The following is a 15006-nucleotide window of genomic DNA, read 5'->3' on the forward strand; positions in this document are numbered from 1 at the left end:
TTGAAGGTTTTAATCCAAAATCTTTTTGTCTAACTCTTTGGTTTAGTGGTCAAAATGATAGTTGTTTGGAAATGAATGAATCTGCTAACTTCTGACATGATTTACAGAGGCTTGAAAGACAGGCGAGGGGTTACGAAAACGGCTCTAGATACAGATTGGTAGCCCCGATTTGAAATCCGACTTCGTATTTGAAAAGCAGAGAAGTAGAGGTAGATTTTATATAAGAGACGTTTTTTTCTCAAAAATGTTGCGAAAAGGGTCAAAACGGCAGTTGTTTGGGATAGTTTGAAAAACATGTGGTATTGCAGTTAGTAAAACTGCTGTAACATAAGTTCCATACTGAATAAACCGTCTCCGCATTTGACAAGCAGAGAAGTAGTTGAAGGTTTTAATCCAAAATCTTTTTGTCTAACTCTTTGGTTTAGTGGTCAAAATGATAGTTGTTTGGAAATGAATGAATCTGCTAACTTCTGACATGATTTACAGAGGCTTGACAGACAGGCGAGGGGTTACGAAAACGGCTCTACATACAGATTGGTAGCCCCGATTTGAAATCCGACTTCGTATTTGAAAAGCAAAGAAGTAGAGGTAGATTTTATATAAGAGACGTTTTTTTCTCAAAAATGTTGCGAAAAGGGTCAAAACGGCAGTTGTTTGGGATAGTTTGAATAACACGTGGTATTGCAGTTAGTAAAACTGCTGTAACATAAGTTCCATACTGAATAAACCTTTTCCGCATTTGACAAGCAGAGAAGTAGTTGAAGGTTTTAATCCAAAATCTTTTTGTCTAACTCTTTGGTTTAGTTGTCAAAATGATAGTTGTTTGGAAATTAATGATTCTGCTAACTTCTGACATGATTTACAGAGGCTTGAAAGACAGGTGAGGGGTTACGAAAACGGCTCTAGATACAGATTGGTAGCCCCGATTTGAAATCCGACTTCGTATTTGAAAAGCAGAGAAGTAGGGGAGAATTTTATATAGGAGACATTTATTTCTCAAAAATGTTGCGAAAGGGGTCAAAACGGCAGTTGTTTGGGATAGTTTGAAAAACACGTGGTATTGCAGTTAGTAAAACTGCTGTACCACAAATTCCATACTGAATAAACCGTCTCCGCATTTGACAAGCAGAGAAGTAGTTGAAGGTTTTAATCCAACATCTTTTTGTCTAACTCTTTGGTTTAGTGGTCAAAATGATAGTTGTTTGGAAATTAATGATTCTGCTAACTTCTGACATGATTTACAGAGGCTTGAAAGACAGGTGAGGGGTTACGAAAACGGCTCTAGATACAGATTGGTAGCCCCGATTTGAAATCCGACTTCGTATTTGAAAAGCAGAGAAGTAGGGGAGAATTTGATATAGGAGACATTTATTTCTCAAAAAAGTTGCGAAAGGGGTCAAAACGGCAGTTGTTTGGGATAGTTTGAAAAACATGTGGTATTGCAGTTAGTAAAACTGCTGTAACATAAGTTCCATACTGAATAAACCTTTTCCGCATTTGACAAGCAGAGAAGTAGTTGAAGGTTTTAATCCAAAATCTTTTTGTCTAACTCTTTGGTTTAGTGGTCAAAATGATAGTTGTTTGGAAATGAATGAATCTGCTAACTTCTGACATGATTTACAGAGGCTTGAAAGACAGGCGAGGGGTTATGAAAACGGCTCTAGATACAGATTGGTAGCCCCGATTTGAAATCCGACTTCGTATTTGAAAAGCAGAGAAGTAGAGATAGATTTTATATAAGAGACGTTTTTTTCTCAAAAAAGTTGCGAAAAGGGTCAAAACGGCAGTTGTTTGGGATAGTTTGAATAACACGTGGTATTGCAGTTAGTAAAACTGCTGTAACATAAGTTCCATACTGAATAAACCTTTTCCGCATTTGACAAGCAGAGAGGTAGTTGAAGGTTTTAATCCAAAATCTTTTTGTCTAACTCTTTGGTTTAGTGGTCAAAATGATAGTTGTTTGGAAATGAATGAATCTGCTAACTTCTGACATGATTTACAGAGGCTTGAAAGACAGGCGAGGGGTTACGAAAACGGCTCTAGATACAGATTGGTAGCCCCGATTTGAAATCCGACTTCGTATTTGAAAAGCAGAGAAGTAGAGGTAGATTTTATATAAGAGACGTTTTTTTCTCAAAAATGTTGCGAAAAGGGTCAAAACGGCAGTTGTTTGGGATAGTTTGAAAAACATGTGGTATTGCAGTTAGTAAAACTGCTGTAACATAAGTTCCATACTGAATAAACCGTCTCCGCATTTGACAAGCAGAGAAGTAGTTGAAGGTTTTAATCCAAAATCTTTTTGTCTAACTCTTTGGTTTAGTGGTCAAAATGATAGTTGTTTGGAAATGAATGAATCTGCTAACTTCTGACATGATTTACAGAGGCTTGACAGACAGGCGAGGGGTTACGAAAACGGCTCTACATACAGATTGGTAGCCCCGATTTGAAATCCGACTTCGTATTTGAAAAGCAAAGAAGTAGAGGTAGATTTTATATAAGAGACGTTTTTTTCTCAAAAATGTTGCGAAAAGGGTCAAAACGGCAGTTGTTTGGGATAGTTTGAATAACACGTGGTATTGCAGTTAGTAAAACTGCTGTAACATAAGTTCCATACTGAATAAACCATCTCCGCATTTGACAAGCAGAGAAGTAGAAGAAGGTTTTAATCCAAAATCTTTTTGTCTAACTCTTTGGTTTAGTTGTCAAAATGATAGTTGTTTGGAAATTAATGATTCTGCTAACTTCTGACATGATTTACAGAGGCTTGAAAGACAGGTGAGGGGTTACGAAAACGGCTCTAGATACAGATTGGTAGCCCCGATTTGAAATCCGACTTCGTATTTGAAAAGCAGAGAAGTAGGGGAGAATTTTATATAGGAGACATTTATTTCTCAAAAATGTTGCGAAAGGGGTCAAAACGGCAGTTGTTTGGGATAGTTTGAAAAACACGTGGTATTGCAGTTAGTAAAACTGCTGTACCACAAATTCCATACTGAATAAACCGTCTCCGCATTTGACAAGCAGAGAAGTAGTTGAAGGTTTTAATCCAACATCTTTTTGTCTAACTCTTTGGTTTAGTGGTCAAAATGATAGTTGTTTGGAAATTAATGATTCTGCTAACTTCTGACATGATTTACAGAGGCTTGAAAGACAGGTGAGGGGTTACGAAAACGGCTCTAGATACAGATTGGTAGCCCCGATTTGAAATCCGACTTCGTATTTGAATAGCAGAGAAGTAGGGGAGAATTTGATATAGGAGACATTTATTTCTCAAAAAAGTTGCGAAAGGGGTCAAAACGGCAGTTGTTTGGGATAGTTTGAAAAACATGTGGTATTGCAGTTAGTAAAACTGCTGTAACATAAGTTCCATACTGAATAAACCTTTTCCGCATTTGACAAGCAGAGAAGTAGTTGAAGGTTTTAATCCAACATCTTTTTGTCTAACTCTTTGAATAAGTTGTCAAAATGATAGTTGTTTGGAAATGAATGAATCTGCTAACTTCTGACATGATTTACAGAGGCTTGAAAGACAGGCGAGGGGTTACGAAAACGGCTCTAGATACAGATTGGTAGCCCCGATTTGAAATCCGACTTCGTATTTGAAAAGCAGAGAAGTAGGGGAGAATTTTATATAGGAGACATTTATTTCTCAAAAAATGTTGCGAAAAGGGTCAAAACGGCAGTTGTTTGGGATAGTTTGAAAAACACGTGGTATTGCAGTTAGTAAAACTGCTGTAACACAAATTCCATACTGAATAAACCGTCTCCGCATTTGACAAGCAGAGAAGTAGTTGAAGGTTTTAATCCAAAATCTTTTTGTCTAACTCTTTGGTTTAGTGGTCAAAATGATAGTTGTTTGGAAATGAATGAATCTGCTAACTTCTGACATGATTTACAGAGGCTTGAAAGACAGGCGAGGGGTTACGAAAACGGCTCTAGATACAGATTGGTAGCCTCGATTTGAAATCCGACTTCTTATTTGAAAAGTAGAGAAGTAGGAGAGAATTTTATATAGGAGACGTTTATTTCTCAAAAATGTTGCGAAAAGGGTCAAAACGGCAGTTGTTTGGGATAGTTTGAAAAACACGTGGTATTGCAGTTAGTAAAACTGCTGTAACATAAGTTCCATACTGAATAAACCGTCTCCGCATTTGACAAGCAGAGAAGTAGTTGAAGGTTTTAATCCAAAATATTTTTGTCTAACTCTTTGGTTTAATGGTCAAAATGATAGTTGTTTGGAAATGAATGAATCTGCTAACTTCTGACATGATTTACAGAGGCTTGACAGACAGGCGAGGGGTTACGAAAACGGCTCTACATACAGATTGGTAGCCCCGATTTGAAATCCGACTTCGTATTTGAAAAGCAAAGAAGTAGAGGTAGATTTTATATAAGAGACGTTTTTTTCTCAAAAATGTTGCGAAAAGGGTCAAAACGGCAGTTGTTTGGGATAGTTTGAATAACACGTGGTATTGCAGTTAGTAAAACTGCTGTAACATAAGTTCCATACTGAATAAACCTTTTCCGCATTTGACAAGCAGAGAAGTAGTTGAAGGTTTTAATCCAAAATCTTTTTGTCTAACTCTTTGGTTTAGTTGTCAAAATGATAGTTGTTTGGAAATTAATGATTCTGCTAACTTCTGACATGATTTACAGAGGCTTGAAAGACAGGTGAGGGGTTACGAAAACGGCTCTAGATACAGATTGGTAGCCTCGATTTGAAATCCGACTTCTTATTTGAAAAGTAGAGAAGTAGGAGAGAATTTTATATAGGAGACATTTATTTCTCAAAAATGTTGCGAAAGGGGTCAAAACGGCAGTTGTTTGGGATAGTTTGAAAAACACGTGGTATTGCAGTTAGTAAAACTGCTGTACCACAAATTCCATACTGAATAAACCGTCTCCGCATTTGACAAGCAGAGAAGTAGTTGAAGGTTTTAATCCAACATCTTTTTGTCTAACTCTTTGGTTTAGTGGTCAAAATGATAGTTGTTTGGAAATTAATGATTCTGCTAACTTCTGACATGATTTACAGAGGCTTGAAAGACAGGTGAGGGGTTACGAAAACGGCTCTAGATACAGATTGGTAGCCCCGATTTGAAATCCGACTTCGTATTTGAAAAGCAGAGAAGTAGGGGAGAATTTGATATAGGAGACATTTATTTCTCAAAAAAGTTGCGAAAGGGGTCAAAACGGCAGTTGTTTGGGATAGTTTGAAAAACATGTGGTATTGCAGTTAGTAAAACTGCTGTAACATAAGTTCCATACTGAATAAACCTTTTCCGCATTTGACAAGCAGAGAAGTAGTTGAAGGTTTTAATCCAACATCTTTTTGTCTAACTCTTTGAATAAGTTGTCAAAATGATAGTTGTTTGGAAATGAATGAATCTGCTAACTTCTGACATGATTTACAGAGGCTTGAAAGACAGGCGAGGGGTTACGAAAAAGGCTCTAGATACAGATTGGTAGCCCCGATTTGAAATCCGACTTCGTATTTGAAAAGCAGAGAAGTAGGGGAGAATTTTATATAGGAGACATGTATTTCTCAAAAATGTTGCGAAAGGGGTCAAAACGGCAGTTGTTTGGGATAGTTTGAAAAACACGTGGTATTGCAGTTAGTAAAACTGCTGTACCACAAATTCCATACTGAATAAACCGTCTCCGCATTTGACAAGCAGAGAAGTAGTTGAAGGTTTTAATCCAACATCTTTTTGTCTAACTCTTTGGTTTAGTGGTCAAAATGATAGTTGTTTGGAAATTAATGATTCTGCTAACTTCTGACATGATTTACAGAGGCTTGAAAGACAGGTGAGGGGTTACGAAAACGGCTCTAGATACAGATTGGTAGCCCCGATTTGAAATCCGACTTCGTATTTGAAAAGCAGAGAAGTAGGGGAGAATTTGATATAGGAGACATTTATTTCTCAAAAAAGTTGCGAAAGGGGTCAAAACGACAGTTGTTTGGGATAGTTTGAAAAACATGTGGTATTGCAGTTAGTAAAACTGCTGTAACATAAGTTCCATACTGAATAAACCGTCTCCGCATTTGACAAGCAGAGAAGTAGTTGAAGGTTTTAATCCAACATCTTTTTGTCTAACTCTTTGAATAAGTTGTCAAAATGATAGTTGTTTGGAAATGAATGAATCTGCTAACTTCTGACATGATTTACAGAGGCTTGAAAGACAGGCGAGGGGTTACGAAAACGGCTCTAGATACAGATTGGTAGCCCCGATTTGAAATCCGACTTCGTATTTGAAAAGCAGAGAAGTAGGGGAGAATTTTATATAGGAGACATTTATTTCTCAAAAATGTTGCGAAAGGGGTCAAAACGGCAGTTGTTTGGGATAGTTTGAAAAACACGTGGTATTGCAGTTAGTAAAACTGCTGTACCACAAATTCCATACTGAATAAACCGTCTCCGCATTTGACAAGCAGAGAAGTAGTTGAAGGTTTTAATCCAACATCTTTTTGTCTAACTCTTTGGTTTAGTGGTCAAAATGATAGTTGTTTGGAAATTAATGATTCTGCTAACTTCTGACATGATTTACAGAGGCTTGAAAGACAGGTGAGGGGTTACGAAAACGGCTCTAGATACAGATTGGTAGCCCCGATTTGAAATCCGACTTCGTATTTGAAAAGCAGAGAAGTAGGGGAGAATTTGATATAGGAGACATTTATTTCTCAAAAAAGTTGCGAAAGGGGTCAAAACGGCAGTTGTTTGGGATAGTTTGAAAAACATGTGGTATTGCAGTTAGTACAACTGCTGTAACATAAGTTCCATACTGAATAAACCGTCTCCGCATTTGACAAGCAGAGAAGTAGTTGAAGGTTTTAATCCAAAATCTTTTTGTCTAACTCTTTGGTTTAGTGGTCAAAATGATAGTTGTTTGGAAATAAATGAATCTGCTAACTTCTGACATGATTTACAGAGGCTTGAAAGACAGGCGAGGGGTTACGAAAACGGCTCTAGATACAGATTGGTAGCCCCGATTTGAAATCCGACTTCGTATTTGAAAAGCAGAGAAGTAGAGGTAGATTTTATATAAGAGACGTTTTTTTCTCAAAAATGTTGCGAAAAGGATCAAAACGGCAGTTGTTTGGTATAGTTTGAAAAACACGTGGTATTGCAGTTAGTAAAACTGCTGTACCACAAATTCCATACTGAATAAACCGTCTCCGCATTTGACAAGCAGAGAAGTAGTTGAAGGTTTTAATCCAACATCTTTTTGTCTAACTCTTTGGTTTAGTGGTCAAAATGATAGTTGTTTGGAAATTAATGATTCTGCTAACTTCTGACATGATTTACAGAGGCTTGAAAGACAGGTGAGGGGTTACGAAAACGGCTCTAGATACAGATTGGTAGCCCCGATTTGAAATCCGACTTCGTATTTGAAAAGCAGAGAAGTAGGGGAGAATTTTATATAGGAGACATTTATTTCTCAAAAAATGTTGCGAAATGGGTCAAAACGGCAGTTGTTTGGGATAGTTTGAATAACACGTGGTATTGCAGTTAGTAAAACTGCTGTAACATAAGTTCCATACTGAATAAACCTTTTCCGCATTTGACAAGCAGAGAAGTAGTTGAAGGTTTTAATCCAACATCTTTTTGTCTAACTCTTTGAATAAGTTGTCAAAATGATAGTTGTTTGGAAATTAATGATTCTGCTAACTTCTGACATGATTTACAGAGGCTTGAAAGACAGGTGAGGGGTTACGAAAACGGCTCTAGATACAGATTGGTAGCCCCGATTTGAAATCCGACTTCGTATTTGAAAAGCAGAGAAGTAGGGGAGAATTTTATATAGGAGACATTTATTTCTCAAAAAATGTTGCGAAATGGGTCAAAACGGCAGTTGTTTGGGATAGTTTGAAAAACACGTGGTATTGCAGTTAGTAAAACTGCTGTAACACAAATTCCATACTGAATAAACCGTCTCCGCATTTGACAAGCAGAGAAGTAGTTGAAGGTTTTAATCCAAAATCTTTTTGTCTAACTCTTTGGTTTAGTGGTCAAAATGATAGTTGTTTGGAAATGAATGAATCTGCTAACTTCTGACATGATTTACAGAGGCTTGAAAGACAGGCGAGGGGTTACGAAAACGGCTCTAGATACAGATTGGTAGCCCCGATTTGAAATCCGACTTCGTATTTGAAAAGCAGAGAAGTAGAGGTAGATTTTATATAAGAGACGTTTTTTTCTCAAAAATGTTGCGAAAAGGGTCAAAACGGCAGTTGTTTGGGATAGTTTGAATAACACGTGGTATTGCAGTTAGTAAAACTGCTGTAACATAAGTTCCATACTGAATAAACCTTTTCCGCATTTGACAAGCAGAGAAGTAGTTGAAGGTTTTAATCCAACATCTTTTTGTCTAACTCTTTGAATAAGTTGTCAAAATGATAGTTGTTTGGAAATGAATGAATCTGCTAACTTCTGACATGATTTACAGAGGCTTGAAAGACAGGCGAGGGGTTACGAAAAAGGCTCTAGATACAGATTGGTAGCCCCGATTTGAAATCCGACTTTGTATTTGAAAAGCAGAGAAGTAGGGGAGAATTTCATATAGGAGACATTTATTTCTCAAAAATGTTGCGAAAGGGGTCAAAACGGCAGTTGTTTGGGATAGTTTGAAAAACACGTGGTATTGCAGTTAGTAAAACTGCTGTACTACAAATTCCATACTGAATAAACCGTCTCCGCATTTGACAAGCAGAGAAGTAGTTGAAAGTTTTAATCCAACATCTTTTTGTCTAACTCTTTGGTTTAGTGGTCAAAATGATAGTTGTTTGGAAATTAATGATTCTGCTAACTTCTGACATGATTTACAGAGGCTTGAAAGACAGGCGAGGGGTTACGAAAACGGCTCTAGATACAGATTGGTAGCCCCGATTTGAAATCCGACTTCGTATTTGAAAAGCAGAGAAGTAGAGGTAGATTTTATATAAGAGACGTTTTTTTCTCAAAAATGTTGCGAAAAGGATCAAAACGGCAGTTGTTTGGGATAGTTTGAAAAACACGTGGTATTGCAGTTAGTAAAACTGCTGTACCACAAATTCCATACTGAATAAACCGTCTCCGCATTTGACAAGCAGAGAAGTAGTTGAAGGTTTTAATCCAACATCTTTTTGTCTAACTCTTTGAATAAGTTGTCAAAATGATAGTTGTTTGGAAATTAATGATTCTGCTAACTTCTGACATGATTTACAGAGGCTTGAAAGACAGGTGAGGGGTTACGAAAACGGCTCTAGATACAGATTGGTAGCCCCGATTTGAAATCCGACTTCGTATTTGAAAAGCAGAGAAGTAGGGGAGAATTTGATATAGGAGACATTTATTTCTCAAAAAAGTTGCGAAAGGGGTCAAAACGGCAGTTGTTTGGGATAGTTTGAAAAACATGTGGTATTGCAGTTAGTACAACTGCTGTAACATAAGTTCCATACTGAATAAACCGTCTCCGCATTTGACAAGCAGAGAAGTAGTTGAAGGTTTTAATCCAAAATCTTTTTGTCTAACTCTTTGGTTTAGTGGTCAAAATGATAGTTGTTTGGAAATAAATGAATCTGCTAACTTCTGACATGATTTACAGAGGCTTGAAAGACAGGCGAGGGGTTACGAAAACGGCTCTAGATACAGATTGGTAGCCCCGATTTGAAATCCGACTTCGTATTTGAAAAGCAGAGAAGTAGAGGTAGATTTTATATAAGAGACGTTTTTTTCTCAAAAATGTTGCGAAAAGGATCAAAACGGCAGTTGTTTGGTATAGTTTGAAAAACACGTGGTATTGCAGTTAGTAAAACTGCTGTACCACAAATTCCATACTGAATAAACCGTCTCCGCATTTGACAAGCAGAGAAGTAGTTGAAGGTTTTAATCCAACATCTTTTTGTCTAACTCTTTGGTTTAGTGGTCAAAATGATAGTTGTTTGGAAATTAATGATTCTGCTAACTTCTGACATGATTTACAGAGGCTTGAAAGACAGGTGAGGGGTTACGAAAACGGCTCTAGATACAGATTGGTAGCCCCGATTTGAAATCCGACTTCGTATTTGAAAAGCAGAGAAGTAGGGGAGAATTTTATATAGGAGACATTTATTTCTCAAAAAATGTTGCGAAATGGGTCAAAACGGCAGTTGTTTGGGATAGTTTGAATAACACGTGGTATTGCAGTTAGTAAAACTGCTGTAACATAAGTTCCATACTGAATAAACCTTTTCCGCATTTGACAAGCAGAGAAGTAGTTGAAGGTTTTAATCCAACATCTTTTTGTCTAACTCTTTGAATAAGTTGTCAAAATGATAGTTGTTTGGAAATTAATGATTCTGCTAACTTCTGACATGATTTACAGAGGCTTGAAAGACAGGTGAGGGGTTACGAAAACGGCTCTAGATACAGATTGGTAGCCCCGATTTGAAATCCGACTTCGTATTTGAAAAGCAGAGAAGTAGGGGAGAATTTTATATAGGAGACATTTATTTCTCAAAAAATGTTGCGAAATGGGTCAAAACGGCAGTTGTTTGGGATAGTTTGAAAAACACGTGGTATTGCAGTTAGTAAAACTGCTGTAACACAAATTCCATACTGAATAAACCGTCTCCGCATTTGACAAGCAGAGAAGTAGTTGAAGGTTTTAATCCAAAATCTTTTTGTCTAACTCTTTGGTTTAGTGGTCAAAATGATAGTTGTTTGGAAATGAATGAATCTGCTAACTTCTGACATGATTTACAGAGGCTTGAAAGACAGGCGAGGGGTTACGAAAACGGCTCTAGATACAGATTGGTAGCCCCGATTTGAAATCCGACTTCGTATTTGAAAAGCAGAGAAGTAGAGGTAGATTTTATATAAGAGACGTTTTTTTCTCAAAAATGTTGCGAAAAGGGTCAAAACGGCAGTTGTTTGGGATAGTTTGAATAACACGTGGTATTGCAGTTAGTAAAACTGCTGTAACATAAGTTCCATACTGAATAAACCTTTTCCGCATTTGACAAGCAGAGAAGTAGTTGAAGGTTTTAATCCAACATCTTTTTGTCTAACTCTTTGAATAAGTTGTCAAAATGATAGTTGTTTGGAAATGAATGAATCTGCTAACTTCTGACATGATTTACAGAGGCTTGAAAGACAGGCGAGGGGTTACGAAAAAGGCTCTAGATACAGATTGGTAGCCCCGATTTGAAATCCGACTTTGTATTTGAAAAGCAGAGAAGTAGGGGAGAATTTCATATAGGAGACATTTATTTCTCAAAAATGTTGCGAAAGGGGTCAAAACGGCAGTTGTTTGGGATAGTTTGAAAAACACGTGGTATTGCAGTTAGTAAAACTGCTGTACTACAAATTCCATACTGAATAAACCGTCTCCGCATTTGACAAGCAGAGAAGTAGTTGAAAGTTTTAATCCAACATCTTTTTGTCTAACTCTTTGGTTTAGTGGTCAAAATGATAGTTGTTTGGAAATTAATGATTCTGCTAACTTCTGACATGATTTACAGAGGCTTGAAAGACAGGCGAGGGGTTACGAAAACGGCTCTAGATACAGATTGGTAGCCCCGATTTGAAATCCGACTTCGTATTTGAAAAGCAGAGAAGTAGAGGTAGATTTTATATAAGAGACGTTTTTTTCTCAAAAATGTTGCGAAAAGGATCAAAACGGCAGTTGTTTGGGATAGTTTGAAAAACACGTGGTATTGCAGTTAGTAAAACTGCTGTACCACAAATTCCATACTGAATAAACCGTCTCCGCATTTGACAAGCAGAGAAGTAGTTGAAGGTTTTAATCCAACATCTTTTTGTCTAACTCTTTGAATAAGTTGTCAAAATGATAGTTGTTTGGAAATTAATGATTCTGCTAACTTCTGACATGATTTACAGAGGCTTGAAAGACAGGTGAGGGGTTACGAAAACGGCTCTAGATACAGATTGGTAGCCCCGATTTGAAATCCGACTTCGTATTTGAAAAGCAGAGAAGTAGGGGAGAATTTTATATAGGAGACATTTATTTCTCAAAAAATGTTGCGAAATGGGTCAAAACGGCAGTTGTTTGGGATAGTTTGAAAAACACGTGGTATTGCAGTTAGTAAAACTGCTGTAACACAAATTCCATACTGAATAAACCGTCTCCGCATTTGACAAGCAGAGAAATAGTTGAAGGTTTTAATCCAAAATCTTTTTGTCTAACTCTTTGGTTTAGTGGTCAAAATGATAGTTGTTTGGAAATGAATGAATCTGCTAACTTCTGACATGATTTACAGAGGCTTGAAAGACAGGCGAGGGGTTACGAAAACGGCTCTAGATACAGATTGGTAGCCCCGATTTGAAATCCGACTTCGTATTTGAAAAGCAGAGAAGTAGAGGTAGATTTTATATAAGAGATGTTTTTTCTCAAAAATGTTGCGAAAAGGGTCAAAACGGCAGTTGTTTGGGATAGTTTGAATAACACGTGGTATTGCAGTTAGTAAAACTGCTGTAACATAAGTTCCATACTGAATAAACCTTTTCCGCATTTGACAAGCAGAGAAGTAGTTGAAGGTTTTAATCCAACATCTTTTTGTCTAACTCTTTGAATAAGTTGTCAAAATGATAGTTGTTTGGAAATGAATGAATCTGCTAACTTCTGACATGATTTACAGAGGCTTGAAAGACAGGCGAGGGGTTACGAAAAAGGCTCTAGATACAGATTGGTAGCCCCGATTTGAAATCCGACTTTGTATTTGAAAAGCAGAGAAGTAGGGGAGAATTTTATATAGGAGACATTTATTTCTCAAAAATGTTGCGAAAGGGGTCAAAACGGCAGTTGTTTGGGATAGTTTGAAAAACACGTGGTATTGCAGTTAGTAAAACTGCTGTACCACAAATTCCATACTGAATAAACCGTCTCCGCATTTGACAAGCAGAGAAGTAGTTGAAAGTTTTAATCCAACATCTTTTTGTCTAACTCTTTGGTTTAGTGGTCAAAATGATAGTTGTTTGGAAATTAATGATTCTGCTAACTTCTGACATGATTTACAGAGGCTTGAAAGACAGGTGAGGGGTTACGAAAACGGCTCTAGATACAGATTGGTAGCCCCGATTTGAAATCCGACTTCGTATTTGAAAAGCAGAGAAGTAGGGGAGAATTTTATATAGGAGACATTTATTTCTCAAAAAATGTTGCGAAATGGGTCAAAACGGCAGTTGTTTGGGATAGTTTGAAAAACACGTGGTATTGCAGTTAGTAAAACTGCTGTAACACAAATTCCATACTGAATAAACCGTCTCCGCATTTGACAAGCAGAGAAGTAGTTGAAGGTTTTAATCCAAAATCTTTTTGTCTAACTCTTTGGTTTAGTGGTCAAAATGATAGTTGTTTGGAAATGAATGAATCTGCTAACTTCTGACATGATTTACAGAGGCTTGAAAGACAGGCGAGGGGTTACGAAAACGGCTCTAGATACAGATTGGTAGCCCCGATTTGAAATCCGACTTCGTATTTGAAAAGCAGAGAAGTAGAGGTAGATTTTATATAAGAGACGTTTTTTTCTCAAAAATGTTGCGAAAAGGGTCAAAACGGCAGTTGTTTGGGATAGTTTGAATAACACGTGGTATTGCAGTTAGTAAAACTGCTGTAACATAAGTTCCATACTGAATAAACCTTTTCCGCATTTGACAAGCAGAGAAGTAGTTGAAGGTTTTAATCCAACATCTTTTTGTCTAACTCTTTGAATAAGTTGTCAAAATGATAGTTGTTTGGAAATGAATGAATCTGCTAACTTCTGACATGATTTACAGAGGCTTGAAAGACAGGCGAGGGGTTACGAAAAAGGCTCTAGATACAGATTGGTAGCCCCGATTTGAAATCCGACTTTGTATTTGAAAAGCAGAGAAGTAGGGGAGAATTTTATATAGGAGACATTTATTTCTCAAAAATGTTGCGAAAGGGGTCAAAACGGCAGTTGTTTGGGATAGTTTGAAAAACACGTGGTATTGCAGTTAGTAAAACTGCTGTACTACAAATTCCATACTGAATAAACCGTCTCCGCATTTGACAAGCAGAGAAGTAGTTGAATGTTTTAATCCAACATCTTTTTGTCTAACTCTTTGGTTTAGTGGTCAAAATGATAGTTGTTTGGAAATTAATGATTCTGCTAACTTCTGACATGATTTACAGAGGCTTGAAAGACAGGTGAGGGGTTACGAAAACGGCTCTAGATACAGATTGGTAGCCCCGATTTGAAATCCGACTTCGTATTTGAAAAGCAGAGAAGTAGGGGAGAATTTTATATAGGAGACATTTATTTCTCAAAAAATTTTGCGAAATGGGTCAAAACGGCAGTTGTTTGGGATAGTTTGAAAAACACGTGGTATTGCAGTTAGTAAAACTGCTGTAACACAAATTCCATACTGAATAAACCGTCTCCGCATTTGACAAGCAGAGAAGTAGTTGAAGGCTTTAATCCAAAATATTTTTGTCTAACTCTTTGGTTTAGTGGTCAAAATGATAGTTGTTTGGAAATGAATGAATCTGCTAACTTCTGACATGATTTACAGAGGCTTGAAAGACAGGCGAGGGGTTATGAAAACGGCTCTAGATACAGATTGGTAGCCCCGATTTGAAATCCGACTTCGTATTTGAAAAGCAGAGAAGTAGGGGAGAATTTTATATAGGAGACGTTTATTTCTCAAAAAATGTTGTGAAATGGGTCAAAACGGCAGTTGTTTGGGATAGTTTGAAAAACACGTGGTATTGCAGTTAGTAAAACTGCTGTAACACAAATTCCATACTGAATAAACCGTCTCCGCATTTGACAAGCAGAGAAGTAGTTGAAGGTTTTAATCCAAAATCTTTTTGTCTAACTCTTTGGTTTAGTGGTCAAAATGATAGTTGTTTGGAAATGAATGAATCTGCTAACTTCTGACATGATTTACAGAGGCTTGAAAGACAGGCGAGGGGTTATGAAAACGGCTCTAGATACAGATTGGTAGCCCCGATTTGAAATCCGACTTCGTATTTGAAAAGCAGAGAAGTAGAGGTAGATTT

Source organism: Salvelinus alpinus, chromosome 10 (genome assembly GCF_045679555.1).
Source record: "Salvelinus alpinus chromosome 10, SLU_Salpinus.1, whole genome shotgun sequence".
Lineage (NCBI taxonomy): Eukaryota > Metazoa > Chordata > Actinopteri > Salmoniformes > Salmonidae > Salvelinus > Salvelinus alpinus.